Source organism: Vicugna pacos, chromosome 9 (assembly GCF_048564905.1).
Source record: "Vicugna pacos chromosome 9, VicPac4, whole genome shotgun sequence".
Lineage (NCBI taxonomy): Eukaryota > Metazoa > Chordata > Mammalia > Artiodactyla > Camelidae > Vicugna > Vicugna pacos.
The window spans coordinates 9,055,752-9,072,689 of NC_132995.1; positions in this window are offsets into that span (position 1 = coordinate 9,055,752).

Below are 16,938 nucleotides of genomic sequence, written 5' to 3' on the forward strand. Positions count from 1 at the left end.
AGGAGGAGGCAGTCAGGGGTCAGTGTGGAGGTTGGGGTTGGAACCTCACGCACATTTGAACTCACGTTTGAAGGTGGGAACTCAGGACTCTTGGAGCCCCAGGGTTGTATGACGCTGAGCAGGAAGCTGACCCTCTCTGGGGTGTGGTTCCTATCCCTCTCTGAGGTACTGCTTAACCTCTCTGCCCAGGACAAGGTGAGATGTCCAGAGGACATACACTCCTCACTCCACGTCCTAAAATAACACTTTCTGTAGCATTGATATACAAGAGAGGAATTGAATTAACAAAGGGCAGTTTGTAGGCATGTAATGAGAGCTGTATTCATCTCAGTTTGGCAGAGTGCTTTTCAGATTTTGGTGCCCTGCTTAAAAATGGCTGTTTTGAAACATAATTTAGGCACCAGACAATTCATCCCCTTAAAGTGCACAGTTCAGTCGCCCTTCGTATGTTCATAGACTGGTGCAACCATCATCGCGGTTCATTCTAGAACATTTTCATCACCCCTCAAAAGAAGCCTTGCATCCCTTAATCATCAACACAAGCCCTATATCCCCCTCCGGCCCTGGCAGCCACTAGTCTACTTTTTGTCTGTAGATTTGCCTGTTCTGGACATTTCAAAACCGCACACTACATGGTCCTTGTGTGTGTGTGTGTGTGTGTGTGTGTGTGTGTGTGTGTGTTAAGAACGCTTAACATGAGATCTACCCTCTTAACACACTTTTAAGTGCACAGCACAGTAGTGTTAACTGTAGGCACGCTGTGGTACAGCAGAGTGCTGGAACTCACTCATCTTGTGTAACTGTAACTTTATGCTCATTAAACTACTCCCCCTACCCCCTTCCTCCCATCCCCTGGAGCCACCATCCTCTTCTCTGTCTCTGTGACTTTTAAATGTCTCATGTAAGTGGAATCATGCAGAACTTGTCCTTCTGTGACTGGTTAATTTCACTTAGCATGATGGCTTCCAGGTCCACCCGTATTGTCACCAATGGAAGGACTTCCATCTTTTTAAAGGCTGAATAATATTCCACAACATGGCGATACTCCAATTTGTTTATCCATGTATCAGCTGACAGACATTTAGGCTGTTTCTACTTTTTGATTATGAATATGCTGCCCCACTTTTCTCTAGATTGCAAGCATTTTCTCGGTCCCCTGAGATGTTCTAATCCTACTCTGAGCCTCAGTTTCCACTTTTGGGAAATGGGGGAAAGGGTCTTAATAGTACCAAATGCATGCCAAGTACCATGTTCCCGAGGATTCACTCAACAGATTCACTGCAGATTTGGAACCAGAGGCCCAGACGGGGGCAGGAATGCAGCTAAGGTCACCATCCAACAAGTGCCAGGAGCAGAGCCCCACCTGCACACCCCAGGCTCTGACAACAAAAGTGAGCAGGCTGGGAGGGCTCAGCGATGAGAAGGTGTGTGAGGCATTTGGCCCAGATCCCAACCCATGGAAAGTGCTCGGAAAACATTAGCTCTTTGGACTCAGATGGAGGTGTGTTCAATCCCAGTGTCCTATGGAAGGAGCTCCCTGACTGTATCTTAAATGCATAGCATCTCATGGCACCGGCCCCTGGCCCTAGGAAAGGGGACTGTTTCTTTCAGGCAGGAAGCAGGCTCAGAAAGTTAGGTACCAACTGTATGTTACAGGCAGAGGCTGGGATTTGAACTTTTCTGGTCACCCACCCAAGTAGCTGAGCAGCCCCATCATTGGAGAGAAAAGAGATGGAGCCAGATGGGGAGGGGACTACCCCTATGGGCCATGACCATGGTCCAGGGTAGGAGAAAGGGCAGAAGGCAGTCTCCAGGTGGCTGTGCCCTCTGCTCAGACTGGGGTTGATTCAACTGGGACCAGGATAATTCAACTTCATCAAAATGAGAAATTGCAGCCAGGACCAGAAAGGCACCTGGGCAGGAAATTCTGGGAAAGGAGAGGCACAAGGGGTTGGGATCCACCTGCCCTCTCCCCTCCGTCCCCACCAAGAGAGGGTCAGGACCCTCCTTTTCGGCCCAATGCCTTTCTGACAAATTGTGTACCCAGGAGGGTTATTTTCTGCTGAGCTCTAAGGCAGCCCCATCAAAGCACCCGAACAGGGTGGAGGAGGCCCCAGAGGTTTAGGGGAGAGAACAAGGATGTCCAGGGCCCACCCAGCAGAGCCCTTGGGCCCCTCCCCAGCCCTCCAGATCTGAGTAGTTGGTTTGAGGAGGGAGACAAGCCTGGACTTTGCTGTCCACAGGAAGAGGGGGAATAAAAGAGGAAACTTACCGAGCTCCCACTCTCCCTTGGAGCCTCAGCTTCCAGGCCTTCTGCAACTTCCACCTGCTGTCGGGGCACCCGTGACCCTCGCCAGCCTGAACCCCAGCCACCTCTCTGAGTCTCCATGCCTCTCCCTGAGATGCCACCCCTCTCTAAGTCTCTGTCTCTCCCCTTGAGACCCTGTCTCTTTCCAGAAACCCCTTCCCAATCCTCAAGTCTTCATTCTCTTCTCTGAGCCTCTCTGCCTCCTCTCTGGGTCCCTGGGTGCTGAGTCCTGTCCCCTCTGAGTCCTGACTCTCTCTATTCCTATAAATTCATTCCATCTGTCAACCTATTCATATATCCAAGTTCATCCTCTGTGTCCAACCCTGTGCAGGATGGTGCTGGGGACACCGTGGTGACCTTGACAGCCTTGGCCGTACCCTTATGGAACTGACAGTCCAAGGAGGAGACACATCTGTCATCCAGAGTGGTCAAGGCTAGAGTTGGGAAGCTCAGGAGGACTAGAGAAGCCCAAGGGTTCCTTGACCCTAGGAATCAGGGAGGGCTTCCTGGAGGAAGAGGTATCTGCACTGAGTTCCAACCTCCACCTGGACCACAAAGATCACCTTGCAGCTCATGATATCCCAGAGGCCCTGAGGAGGAAAATGGGATCAATAGATCCCTCACATTTCCCTGTAATCTCACCTAAAGCACTTTGTTATACATGGAATGATTCTCAAAGGGAATTTGAAAATGCTCCTAGACTTGAACTCAGACATCCCACTTCTAGGAATGCATCCCCTTGTGAAACTCATACAGGTGCAAAACCGACACCTGAAGGAAGATAGCCATTGCTACACTGTTCAAAGTGCTAAGATGGAAAACAGTCAATAGACGACTGGTATAATTGGGTTTGGTAGGTATAGCCCCCAGTGGAATACAACATAGCTGATAAAGATTGGAGGCAGCTCTTCAGAGTTCTGATAGGGAACATCCTCCAAGATACACTGTTATGTGAAAAACACGAAGTGCAGGACAGTGGCTACAGTTCAGGAAATACATTTACAACTCTGGATAAAGGCACTACCCATTTTGCATCCATGGCTACCTCTGGGGAATAGGATTGGAGAGAGACAGGAAATGACCAATTTCTAATTCATAAACTATTCTCTTTGGCTATTTTGAAATTTTTTTTTTTTTTAGGATTTTTTTTGGGGGTACTTAGGTTCACTTATTTATTTTTGGAGGAGGTAGTGGGGATTGAATACTTCTGTATGCTAAGCATGCACTCTACCACTTGAGCTATACCCTCCACCCAGATATTTTGAAATTCTTTATCGAAGTACAATAAACATACAGAAAGGCACACAGATCATTAGTGCAAACCTCAGTGAAATTCCAGAGTGAAACTCTGTAATCAACCCAGGTCAAGATATGAATCTTTCCCCTTCAAATCCTCTCCCAACCACTCCTGCCCCACAAAGTTTATCACTATCCTGGGTCCAACACTACTGATTACTCCCACCAGTAATTTTACATAATTGGAATCATACATCCCAATGACTCTGGTTTCTGCCTTCTTTCACTTGACATTATATTTGACAGATTCATCCATGCTATTAATTATTCTTTTTTTTCCCCAAACTTTATTTAAAAAAAATTTTTTTTTGGCGGAGGGGAGGTAATTAGGTTTATTTATTTATTTGTTTTTTAGAGGAGATACTGGGGATTGAATCCAGGACCTCACGCGTACTAAGCATGTGCTTTACTACTTGAGCTATATCCTCCCCCCAAGATTCATCCATGTTATTATATAAAACAGTACTTTGCTCATTCTCATTACTCTATGGGATTCCATTATATTGACTTGTCAGAATTTTTTTTTTTTCATCCATTCTATTGTTGATGGACATTTGGGCTATTTCCAGTTTGGTGCCAGGCTGGTGGTGTCCCTTGTTCTCACCAACACTTGATATTATCAGTCTTTTAAAATTTGCAACTATTCTAGTAGGTGTGTAGTGGTATTCCTTGTGGTTTTAATTTAAATTTTCATAATGTTTAAAAATATTGAGACTCACATACATAGAAAACAAACGTGTGGTTACCAAGGGGATGGGGAGGAGGGTTTGGAGGGATAAATTGGGGTTTGCAGATACTAACTACCATATATAAAATAGATAAACAACAAGATCCCACTGTATAGCACAGGGAAATATACTCAATATCTTGTAATAACCCATAATGAAAAAGGATATGAAAAGGAATATATATGTATAACTAAAACACTATGCTGTATACCAGAAATTAACACAGCATTGTAAACCAACTATACTTCAATTTTAAAAAATAGAATATTGATTTAAAAAATTGAACATCTTTCATAAGCCTATTGGCTATTCACATATCTTCTTTTGTTAAGTATCCAAGGCTTTTGCCTAGTTTTGTTGCAGTGTTTGTCTTTTAATTAATTATTGAGTTCTTCATACATTTTGGAGACAAGTTTCTCATTAAATATATATACTACAAATTTCTTCAGTTTTTGGCATGACTTTTAATTTTCTGATGTTACCTTTGAAGAGTAGAAGTTTAAATTTTAGTGAAATCCAATTTTTTTTCCTCTTAGGATTAATGCTCTTTGTGTCCTGAGAAATATTTGCCTCTCCTAAGCATGCAAATATTTCTCCTATTTCTTCTAGATGTTTCATAGATTTAGCTTTTACATTTAGGTCTAGGATCTATTTGGAGTTGAGGTCTGTACATGGTGTGAGGTAGGGGTTCAAGTTAATTTTTTTTTGATGTAGCTATCAAATTGAATTACACTGTTTATCTTTGTAGAAAATCAGCTAACCATATATATATGAATATATTTCTGGACTCTCTAGTCTATCCCACTGATCTATGCTGACCCCTACACCAATACCACACTATCTTGATTGGTGTAACTTTCTAGTAGGCCTTAAAGTCAGCAAGAGTAAGTTCTTCAATTTTGTTCTTCTTTTACAAAATTACATCAATTCTAAGTCCTTTATTTTTCCATATTCATTTTAGAATCAAATAGTTAATATGTACCAAAAAAAATCTGCTGGAATTTTGACTAAGATCTCATTGAGTGTGACATATTTGGGGGAAAGTTGACTTCTTAATACTATTGAGTCTTCTGACCCAAGAACAAGGTATAACTCTCCATTTTAAAAAAAACTTCTATAATTTCTCTCTGCAATATTCTGCAACTCTCAGTGTACCAGTCTCCCACAAATTTTGTTAAATTTATTTCTTAATGTTTTAGTTTTTGTTTTATATTGTAAATTGCACTGGCTTTTTTTGAGGTTAATTTTTGCTTTTATTTGCCAGTGTCACTTAGCTATAGTGGCTTGCAAACTTTCTTGACCTAAAAAAATATATTTTAGATCGCAATCCAACAAACACATATACATTATATATGTATATAACTGAAACCAATGTTTTGCAAAAAAAGTCTACCCTGAGTTTTCTTGTTTTTAAGACTTTTTTTTGAACTGTAAATTGCATTGGCTTTAAACTTTCATTTTCCAGTCATCTATTGCTTCCATGTAGAAATACCATTTAAAAATATTGGCCTTCTATCCTGCAATCCTGATATATTTACTTCTTAGTTCTAGTTGTTGCTTTTTTTCTTTCTGTAGATTCCTTGGGATTTCTACAGAGACTGTTAGGCCTTTTGCAAATAAAGACTATTTTATATCTTCCTTTTCAATATGTGTGAGCTTTTTTCTTGCTATATTGCACTGGCTGGATCCTTTAGTACAACATTGAATAGAATTATTAACAACAGGCATCCTTGTCTTATTCGCAATCTCAGAGGGGAAGCACTTAGCCTTTCATTATTAAGCATCATGCTAAGTGTAGGTTTTTCATAGATGCTTCATATCCGAATGAAGAAGATCCTTCAATTCCCAGTTTGGTGAAAGTTTTTATGTGGCATGGGTGATAAAATTTGCTTGATGCTTTTCCTATATCTTTTATGATAAACTGTTTTCTTCTTTTTTCTGTTAATGGGATGGATTACTTAGATTGTTACTGATTGTTAAAACAATCTTGAAATTTTTAGGTTAAACCCACTGGATCATGATGTATTATCATTATTATGTATCACTTGCTTTGTTTTGCTAACGTTTTATTCTTTTTGCATTCATGTTCATGGGGGATATGAAAAAGAATGAGGCAAAATTCAACATTTTTTATGACAAAAAGACTCAATAAACTAAGAATAGGAGGAAAATTCCTCAACATGATAAAGGCCATATATTAAAGAACCATAGTAATATTATACACAATGGGGAAAGATTGAAAACTTTCCCCTTGAGATCAGAATCAAAATGAGGATGTTTGCTTTCACCATTTTTATTAACATAGTACTGGAAGTTCTAGCTAGAGCAATTAAGGCAAGAAAAATCACTGGAAAGGAAGAAATAATATCTTCTGTTTGCAATAGCATGATCTTATATGTAGAAACGTCTAAAGAATCCACAAAAAGCCCATTAGAACTAAAAATGAATTCAGCAGTGTTGCAGGATACAAAATCAACACACAAAAATCAGTTGTATTTCTATACATGAGAAATGAACAGTCTGAAAAGGAAATTAAGAAAACAATTCCATTTACAAAAACATCAAAAAGAATAAAATAATTAGGAATAAATTTAGCCCAGGAAGTGAAAGACTAAACTAAAACACACTGAAAACGAAAACATATTTCTTTCAAAAATTAAGCAAGACCCAGATAAATGGAAAGACACCATATCCACAGTTTGGAAGACTTAGTATTGTTAACATAACAAAATTACCCAAAGAGATCTATAGATTCAATGCAATCCCTATCAAAATTCCAATGGTGTTTTTTTGCAGAAGTAGGAAATTTCAACTTAAAACTCATTTCAAGGAACCCTGAATTTCCAGAACTGTCTTGAAAAGGAAGAACAAAGTGGGAGGACTCACACTTCCTGATTTCAAAACTAACCACAAAGCTACAATAATCAAAATAGTGTGATACTAGCATAAAAACAGACATACATACGGAGGAGGGTATAGCTCAGTGGAAGAGTGCGTGCCTAGCATGCGTGAGGTCTTCGGTACAATCCCCAGTACCTCCATTTAATTAATTAATTAACTAACAAACCTAATTACCATCCCCTGCCAAAATAAATAAATAAATAAAACGAGACTGCTTAAAAAATTCATTTAAAAATGGTAAAAAAAAAAAGAAAAGAAAAGACAGACCGATATAAACCAATGGAATGGAACAGAGTTCAGAACTAAACCCTCACACATGAGATCAAAATTTTTGACAAGGATGCCAAGACCATTCAATAAGGATAAGACAGTATTTCCAGCAAATGGTGCTACCATATACAAAAATCACACAGTGTAGAAAACTTAGGATCAAAGCATTAAGAGCTAAAACTATACAACTGTTAGAAGACATCAGGTAAAATCTTTTTATGACTTTGGATTTGGCAATAGTTTCATAAGTATGACACCAAAAGCCCAGGCAACAAAAGAATGACCTACTAGGTTAATTTTTTCTTTTGGATTTCACGAAAATTAAAAATCTTTGTGCATCAAAGGACACTATGAAGAGAGCGAAAGAACAAGAAAACATTCACAAATGATACATCTGATAGGGGATGAGTAGCCAGAATATAAAAAGAACTGTAACTCAACAACGAAAATAACAAACAGTTCAATTAAAAAAAGAGTGAAGGATTTGAATAGACATTTCTCCAAAGACAATATAAAAAATGGCCCATAAGCCCATGAAAATATGCATATTAGGGAAATGCAAATCTAAATCACAATGGAATATTACTTCATGGCCATTAGAATGGTTATTTTTTTTAAAAGGAAAATAATTATTTGCCAGGATGTGGAAAAATTGGAACCCTTGTGCCTTGATTGTAGGAATATAAAATGGTACAGCTGCTGTGGAAAACAGGATGATGGTTCCTCAAAAAATTAAACATAGCATTACTATATGATCCAGCAATTCTACTCCTAGGAAATACCTAAAAGAATTGAAGCCAGGAACTCAAACAGATATTGATACACACACATTCAAAGCAGCATTCGCAAGAGCCAAAAGGTAGAAACAACCCAACATCAACAGGTGAATAGATGAACAAAATGTGACATGTCCATACAGTGAGATATTACTCAGCCTTAAAAATGGAAAGAAATTCTGACAGATATTACAACACGAATGAACCTTGAAAACATTATTCTATCCTAAATAAGTTAGTCACAAAAGGGCAAATACTTCATCATTCTCCTTATATGAGGCACGTAGAACAGTCAGATTCATAGAGAAAGATCCTAAAATAGTGGTTGTGAGAGCCTAGGGATAAGAGAGAAAAGGGAGCTCTTGTTTAATGGGTACAGAGTTTCAGTTTGGGATGATGAAAAAGTTCTGGCTGGTTGTGATGACTACACAGCAATATGAATGTACTTAACACCACTGAATTGTGCATTTAAAAATGATTAACAGGAAGAGGAGAGGTTATAGCTTAGTGGTAGAACATGCACATAGCACGCAGGAGGTTCTGGGTTCAATCCCCAGTATCAGCCATTAAAATAAATAAATAAATCTAATTACCTCTTCTCCTAAAAAAAAAAAAAAAAGGCTAAGGGGAGAGGATATAGCTCAGTGGCAGAGCACATGCCTAGCATGCATGAGGTCCTGGGTTCAATCCCCAGTACCTCCATTAAAAATAAATAAATAAATGAACCTAATTACCTTCTCCAAAATAAGTTTTTAAAAAATGGCTAAGATACTATGTATAAAATAGATAAATAACAAGGCCTTACTGTATAGCACAGGGAACTATATTCAATATCTTATAATAACCTATAATGAAAAATATCTTTAAAAGACTATATATATAATATAATAATAATATAATATATATATATATATATATATATAATGGAATCACTATGTTGCACACCAGAAACTAATCCAACATTGTAAAGGAGCAATACTTCAATTAAAAAAATAAAAATAATAAAAAAGAAAATGGTTAAGATAGTCAATTTTGTGTTATGTATATTTCACCACAATTTTAAAGAAATTTTTAAACGTTAAGAAACCAAAGGCAAAAAAAAAAGACCAGAACAGCTTTTTGACATTCCAAAGCTTAAAGAATCTATCACAGGCAGACTTGCACAACAGGAAACGTTACAGAAAGCCCCTCAGACAGAAGGAAAACGGTATCAGATGGGCATCTGGATCTACACAAAGGAATGATGAGCACCAGAAATGGGGTGGTAAACTGTGTGGGAAAGTATACAAGCTGTTTTTCCTTATTTTTCAAATCTCTTCAAAAGAAACTGGATTGTTTAAGCAAAAATAACTACGAAGTGTTGTGGAGCATGTAATGTATGTAAAAGTGAAATGTTTGACAAAGCACAAGTGCCAGGAGGGGAGAAAGGCAATTTCTGGATCACAAGGTTCTTACACCATTTGTGAACTGGTAGCAGAGATCACTTGAATGTAGTCTGCAATAGGTTAGAGTTATAACCCAAGCTCTAAAGCAAACACTAAAATCACAGAAGAGCTCAGCTAATAAACCTACAAAGAAGACAAAAGAGAATCATAAAGAAATACTCAGTGAATCCAAAAGAAGACCAAAAAAAAAAAAAAAGGGCACAAAGACTAGATGAGACAGGAAAGAAGTCAAATTGATAGATTTATAACTAACATAGTAATAATCACATAGAACCCGATTCTAAGACAGAGCTATCAGACTGGACTTTTAAAAAAGCAAGATCCAACTACTGTATGCTGCCCACAAGAAATGCACTTCATATAAAAAGACATCATAAGCAGATATTAATAAAAATGGAAATTTATATATTTATAATTGTTTATAGTAGATAAGAAGGGTTTAAAAGGAAAGATCTAAGCTTCAATTGTAAGAAGCTAAGAAAAGAGGAGCACAGTAAACCCAAATTAAACAGAAGAAAAGAAATATTAAAGATAATAATGGAAACCAATGATAGAAGAAACTGACCAAAAATAAGGAAATTCTGTTTTTTTAAAGTTGATTCTTTGAAAAGGTTAATAAAATCGATAAAATTCTCACTGGATAAAATCAAGACAATAAATGAAAAAAAATTACTGAATTCAGGAATGACAGAAGGGACATCATGGCATTTCCTAAAGAAGTTAAAAGAATTTTTTAGCTTTATGAATATATGCCAACAAATTTGGCAATTTAGTTGAAATGGACAAATTCCTTAAAAAACACAAATTACCAAAATTGGCACAAGAAGAAACAGGATATCTGAATAGCACTATAACTATTAATGAAATCAATTCATAATTTTAAAACTTTCACAAAAACATGTAAGGGCCAGAGAGCTTTACAGTTGAATTTGATGAAACATTTCGGGAAGATGTAATATCATTCTACCATAAACTCTTTCAGAACAGAGAGGAGGAAAGAATGCTTACCAACTCATTTTATGTGGCCAGCATTACCCTGAAGTCAAAATCAGACAAAAAGCATTACAAGAAGAGTACATAAAAGAAGAGTACAACCAATATTCCTCATGAACACAGATATAAAAATTCTTAACAAAATATTAACAAATCTACTACAGTAACATACAAAAAGGAAAATGCCTCATGACCAAGTGAGATTTGTTTCAGACTGCAAGGTGGATTTAACCATCATAAATTTATCAATGAAACAAACCACATTAATAGAATTTTGGAGAGAAATCATATCATCTCAATAAGTGAAGGAAATCATTTGACATAATTCAATAGATATTTATAATAAAAATTCTCAGAAAGCCAGAAATAGAATGACACTCCTCAAAGATTTACGCTAACATTTTACTTAATGATAAAAGACTGAACACTCTCCCTCTAGGATCAGGAAGAAGATAAAGATATCTATTGTCACTACTTTTATTCAGTATTGTAATGGAGATCCTGGCTGTAGCAATAAGGCATGAAAAAGGAAATAAGAGGTAACAAATTGGAAAAGAAGAATTAAAATGATCTTTATCTGTAGATGACATGAGTATGCACACAGAAGGTTCTAAGTATTCTAGGAAAAAAAAGTGCTGGCACTAATAAGTGCCATTGATGTTACTGTTAATAAATGATCTTAATTAGTGATGTTAACAAGGCTTCAAGATACATGTCAACACAAGAAATTAATTATTTCTAGATAACAACCAACAACTGGAAAATAACATTTAAAAATATAATTTACAACAGCATCACAAATTATAAATATTATATATAAAGCTAACAAAATATGTGCACAATGTAGGCATTGAAAACTAAAAAGCATTGATGAGAGAATTTAACAAGAACCTAACGGTTTTCATTTTTCTCTCCTAATGGAGAGACTGAACCATATTGATGAACTGAAAGGCTCATACTGTCAAGATGTCAGTTCTCAAATTTACCTATGTATTCAATGCAATCCCAGTCAAAATCCTGGCAATCCTTTTTGTAGAAATTGATGAGCTGATTCCCAAATTCACATGGAAATGTAAAGGATCAAGAATAGCCAAGACAAACTTGAAAAATAACAGTTGCAAAGCTAACTCCATCTAATTTTAAGATTTGTTATAGATCTGCAGTAATCAAATAGTGTGTTATTGACATAAAGATCAATGACATAGAATAAAAGGGCCACAAATTAACCCAATCAAAATCCCGGCATACTCTTCTTGAAGAAAATGACAAATGGATTCTTTTTTAAAATTTTTTGGTGGAGCTGGTTGAGGGGGGGTAATTAGGTCTGTTTGTTTATTTGTTTTAGAGGGGGTACTGGGGATTGAATCCAGGACCGTGTGCATGCTAAGCATGTGCTCTACCACTTCAGCTCTAGCCTCCCCACCCCCATTCTCAAGTTTATACAGAAACTGAAGGACTTAGAATATCAAAGATAGAGGGCTTTACTTCCTGATTTCAAGACTTTCTTTAAAGCTACAGTAATCAAGACAGTGTAGTATTAGTTTGAGGATATATGTCACACAAACAGGCTAGAGAGCCAAAAATAGACCCAAAGTTGATTTTCTATAAATATATAGTGTAATTCAAAGGGAGGAAAAGATAGTCTTTTCAATAAACGGTGCTGAAACAACTGGGTATTTGCATGAAGAAAACGGAACCTAACTCACAATGCACACAAAAATTACCTCAAATGAATCAGAGACCTAAATGTAAACGCTACAACTATAAAAATTATAGAAAAAAATTGGAGAAAATCTTCACAAACTTGGGGTAGGCAAAGTTTTCTTTTTAGATAAGACAATAAAAGCACTAACCATAAAAGAAGAAAAGATAAATGGACTTTGTTAAAATTCAAACTTCTGTTCTTCAAAAGACAAAATTAAGAAAATTAAAATGTAAGCTAAAACGTAGGATTTATGCCAAACTAGGGGAATTTAGAATATATAAAGTATCTTTACAACTAAATAATGAAAAGATCAATGAAAATATCTTTAACAATACAACTTTAAAATGGGCAAAAGCCTTGAAACTAAAATATATTCCAAAATAAGATCTGTTAATGGCCAACAAGCATATGGAAGATATTCAAAATCTACCATCACTAGGGAAATTCAAATTAATGCCACAAAGAGATATCACTACACATCTTTTCAAAAGGCTAAAATTTTAAAAGACTGACAATACCAAGCAATGGCAAAAATATGGAGCAGCTGGAACTCTCCCACAGAGTTGAAGGGAGTCTAAAATGGTACCCCCACTTTGGAAAACAGGTTGGTAATTTCTTGTCAAATTGAATATACATTTACCCTGTAATTCAGAATTCTCTTGGGTAGTTTTCCAAAAGAAATTAAAATATATATCTATAAAAAGACTTCACACAAATGTTCATAGAAACTTTATTCATAAAATTCAAAAATTGGAAATAACCCAAATGTTTATTAATAGGTGATTAGAAACAAATTGCAGTATATTCAGACAATGGAATACTACTCACCAGTGAAAAGGAATATGACTTAAAAAAACCCAAAACACTAATTTGAGATATATAAGCACCCCAGTGTTCATATCAGTATTATTTACAATAACTAAGATATGGAAGCAACCTAAGTGTCCATCAACAGATGGCTGGGTAAAGATGGGGCATCTTCACACACATACACAATGGAATACTACTCAGCCATAAAAAGAATGACATATCGCCATTTGTAGCAACATAAACTTGGAGGGCATTATACTAAGTGAAATAAGTCAGAGAAAGACAAAAACTGTATGACATCACTTACATATGCAATCTAAAAACTATAACAAACTGGTGACTATAACAAAAAAGAAACAGATTCACAGCTAGAATAAACTAGTGGTTACCAGTGGGGAGAAGGGAGAGGTGCAAACATACGGGTAGAGGAGTAACAACCTTTAAAAATGAAGGTGAACAAAAGGGAAAATAGGTAAGTTGGACTTCTTTAAGATTGTAAGTTAAAAGACAGCTCTCAGAATGAAAGAAAGTATTTGCAAATCATCGATCTCCTATCATCCAGATGAGCCACTCATTAATTCCTAACCCACAGAAACTGAAAGATAATCAATGACGGCTGTTGTTTTAAGCCAGTAAATTTTAGGGTGATTCATTACACAGCAAAGGTTAACTAATACAGTAATCTGAAACACAGCTGTATCACCAACTATATTAAATGTAAATGAAAATAAACACTCCAGCTAAAGGAAAATACTGTCATACTGGAGGAAAAGCTAGAGTCTATTAAGTACCCTTTATTAAAAAAACACTTTAAATATAAAATCACAGATGGATTTAGAATAAAAGAAAGAGTGAATAGGTACAGTGCAAAAGAAAGAGCCAGTGTGGCCATTAATATGTTATTAATATGATATTAATATATCAGACAAAGTAGACTTTAGATAGATGTATTCCAAGAGTTGAAGAGGGACATTTCATAATTTTAAATGGGTTAATTAGGAACATAACAACCGCAAACTTGCATATACCTAATACGTATCTTCAAAAGCATAAAGCAAAAGGTGACAGAACAGGAGAGGCAGACAAATCTACGATCACAGCTGAACATTTTAACATGCTTCCTGAAGTAACGGATAGAACAAGAAAAAAAATCTATCTGAAAGAATATAAATTTCAGCAATATAATTAATCAGCTTGAACTAACTGACACATATAGAACACTACATCCAACAACTGCAGAATATACATTCTTTTCAAGTAGGTAGGTAGCTTCTGTTCTCCAGTTTCACATGCAAGGAGCTTGGAAGTCACCACGCCATCTTAACACGTAAAAAGCTGAACAGACTGAAAAATCAACAACACTTCTGGGATCCTTCAGTGAGGTGAGGACACAGGGAGAACCACTGCCCCCAAGACTGGAGAGACCGACAGGTGAATACAGAGAATAAAAACTTACCAGAGCAGAGACTCACGGGCAGAAAATGCCGCGGGAACCAGCGCCAGCACAGGAAAACCAGAGCTGTAATTCATGAGTCTCTGGAGGCTCAGTGTGGACAACTCTGAGTTAAAAACTCCAGGGGCAACTAGCCGTGGGAGGACTCCCACCATTTTGTGAGATTTACCTCCAGGAGCTGAAGCTGGTTCCTACAGTAAATACTAGAGAAAAACCCCCTTGTGCTTTGGGCAGGGAGAAGGGAGAAAAGGACAATTTTGAAGTTCTTTAGAGCACGCTCTTCCTACAAGGCCGGCCCCAAGGAGGACTAGTTAACCAGAGTCTAACCGGCTGGGATATTATCAGAAGCCAACTCACCTGAGGAAGGGAGATACCCAACTCCAGCCCACACTAGCCATCCTCTCCTAGTTAAGAGGGAGAAAAAAATTAAAAACACCCGTGAAGTTCAAGGTGGGGCGGGTATAGCCCAGTGGCCGAATGCATGCTTAGCATGCACCAGATCCTGGGTTCAATCCCTAGTACCTCTATTAATAAATAAATAAGCATATTAAACCTAATTACCTCACCCCCCAACACAAAACCCAAAATTAAAAAATAAACCAAAAATAAAACCGTCTGTGTAGTTCACAGTCTAGAGGCATAAACTCACTAAAAGACTGAAACCAATCATAGGACTGTAGAACTCCTCCTCTTCTCCCTACACCTCACCACTACATTGCCAAAGGCGTATTTAGTTCCTTTTATCCAGTACATTCCATCTGGCTATCAAGAAAAAAATTACAAGGCATATCAGAAGGTAAAATGACACAACCTGAAAAGACAGAATGAGCCTCAGAACCAGGCATGGTAGGGATGTTAGAATGATCAGACTGGGAATTTAAAACAACTATAATTCATATGCTATGATTAAGGATTGTATTGGATAAAGCAGACAACATGCAGGGACAGATGGGCAATACAGGCAAAGAGATGGAAATCCTGAGAAAGAAGTGCCAGAGATCAAAAAGCACTGCAACAAAATGAAGAATGCCTTTAATGGGCTTACTAGTAGGCACAGTTGAGGAATGACTCTTAAGTTGGAGGATGTCTCAATAGAAAACTCTAAAAAAACTAAAAAGCAAAGAGAAACAATGGCTGAAAACCAAAAGAAATAAACAAAACACAGAACAGAATATCCAAGGACTGTAGGCCAACTACCAAAGTTGTGACATATGTGTAATTGGAGAAGAAAGAAAGGCACAGAAGAAATATTTGCGACAATAATGACTGAGAATTTGCCCCAAATTAATGTCAGACACCAAATCACAGATCTAGGAAGCTCAGAGAACACCAAGCACGATACCACAGAAATTACAGAAAAGTAAAGCTAGAGACTGGGGAGGTGGTAGAGCACATGCTTAGCATGCACGAGGTCCTGGGTTCAGTCCTCAGTACAGCCATTAAAAAAAGAAATAAATAAACCTAATTACCTCCTCTCTCCCACACACAAAGAAGAGAGAAACAAAGATAGAGAATAAAAGCCTGAAACAAGCCAGAGGGATAAAACACCTTACCTACAGAGGAACAAGGATAAGAATTGCACTGACTTCTCTTCAGAAACTGTAATCAAGAAGAGAGTGGACTGAAATATTTAAAGTGTTGGGAGAAAAAAATTCTGCAAAATTATCCTTCAAAAATGAAGGTGAAATAAGGAATTTCTGAGAAAAAAATGGAGGGAATATGTTGACAGTAGATCTATGTTATCATTATATTATTTTTATTATATATTATATTAATTTCAAACAGAACAGAATATCAAAGCAAGGAAATTTATCAGGATAAAGAAAGGTCTTTTACAAAACAGACCATATTCTGGGCCATAAATTAAGCCTTAAAAAACTTCAAGGGATGAAAATTGTATAGTATATATTCTCCAATAGCTTTTGAATTAAATTAGAGTACTCTAGTAGTTAGATAACTAGAATAGCTCCATGTTTGGAAATTAAGCAACATACTTCTAAATAACCTGTGAATCAAAGAAGAAATAAAAATGGGAATAAGGAATCATTTTTAACTGAGTAACAATAAAAATGTAACATAGCAAAACTTGTGGATGCTGTAAACATTATGTTTAGAGGGAAATGTATAGCTTTTAATGCATGTATCAAGACAGTAAAATATAAAAATCAAATATCTAAGAAGGTAGAACAAGAAAAACAAATTAAAAACAAAGTAGAAAATAAAATGATATAGGCAAGAGCAGAAATCAACAAA